Genomic DNA, 1624 nt, shown 5'->3' with positions numbered 1-1624 from the left:
GCCTTTGTTTCAAGTGACCGCTTTTTGGACAACGATTGTTTCATAAATTTGGTATAAGCGGGCACTTGGTTAACTAACTCAAGGAAGGGTACCTGAACATTCAGACTACGGATAACTTTCTCAAACTTACTGAAAGATACCTGTTCCTTCGTCGGCACGAGTCTCTCCGGATATGGGGCTGTGAGGAGTACCTTAGCCCTTTCCTCCAAATCACGCGTGCCGGCATCCTTGGACTTAGGCTGAAAGTCCGTCACCTTCTCTTTGTTGAAGCTAGACCCCTCCTCAGACCGTCTCAAATGAGAACCATTAACCGTCATTGGGTCGAACTTCGGGACCGGGGATCGACCCATCAAGCACTCGGGTCTTGTCCTAAAATCTTCGGGACCGTGGTACCCCGAAACAAGTGGTCTCGTAGGTTATTTGGCATTAAAGGACGAAATTCTTGAAGATCGCAGCCGATCTCGTCGATCGACCACTCTTCTCGATCGATCGACCGAGATGTCTGATTCGAAGCTCATGTAACCCGTGCTTCAGTCGATCGACTAGGTATATCAGTCGATCGACTGAAATACCTGGCAGACGTCTTTTCCTTTGATTTGTTCGTTGAAGCTTTCTCTTGACTTGTTTCCGGCTCATCTTTTTCAACAGGGTCCTCGACCATGGCAGGACCATCAAGGGTGGACCCGCTCCTCAAAGTGATGGCATTTAGGGTCTCCTTTTGTTCCGGTTGAGTAGGTAAGTGTCCGGGAGCTCGAGTGTTATTTTTGCTAGCCAATTGAGCAATTTGGCTCTCTAGTGGCTTCATCCCGGCCTCTCTTGCTTGGGACTCCTTTAGCAACAGATTCTTGAGCTCGGAAAATTGAGTCTGTGATTGTTCTGCTGCGGCACATAAGGAGGTTTCGATATTGTTGTTGCTTTTGATGAGGGGGTATATAGGGTTGTTCTTTGCGGCGGAGCTTGAGTTGGGTTAAGGACATTTTGGCTCCTCCAACTCAAGTTCGGATGGGTGTTCGGCTCATAGTAGGTGTTGATCTGCCTATAGTGTTGAAAGGCAAAGACAAGATTCAAAGGGACTAGGGCGGTTTTTCGAGACATGGCCCTCACCTCCACACCTTTCACGAGACGAAGGGACCGTCGACACAAAGATTGACTTGGTACATCCCACCTTTGGAAGCTCCTCCTAGCTCATACTTGTCAAATCTCGCGGTAAGAGCCTCAAGCGCGGACAGAGGAGGATTCAGCAGATTCTCCTCTGGTTCCCTCTAGAATTCCCATACTCGGCCTTGTGGGTAGCTAGATCGTCAATGATCTTCCACCCCTTGGTTGCTCCCAAATTTTCAAACAAATCTCCGTTGGTGCAGCATCCAAAATGGCCCTCGATCGTCGTACAACCCATTGTAGAAATGATTGCACAAACTCCATTTTTCGAACCCATGGTGCGGTATGGTTCGCACCAACTTCTTAAATCGGACCCATGCTTCGTGGAAATTCTCATCTGGCCCTTGTTTAAAGCCCGTGATTTGAGCTCTAATAGCGATCGTCCTTGAAGCAGAGAAGTACTTCTTGTAGAACGCCAATGCCAATGTATTCCAATCAGTGATCCCTTGAACGGCTCGGTCCAGAT

The sequence above is a fragment of the Silene latifolia genome, chromosome 11, assembly GCF_048544455.1.
Source record: "Silene latifolia isolate original U9 population chromosome 11, ASM4854445v1, whole genome shotgun sequence".
In the NCBI taxonomy this organism is placed as follows: Eukaryota; Viridiplantae; Streptophyta; class Magnoliopsida; order Caryophyllales; family Caryophyllaceae; genus Silene; species Silene latifolia.
This window is presented reverse-complemented; position numbering follows the sequence as displayed.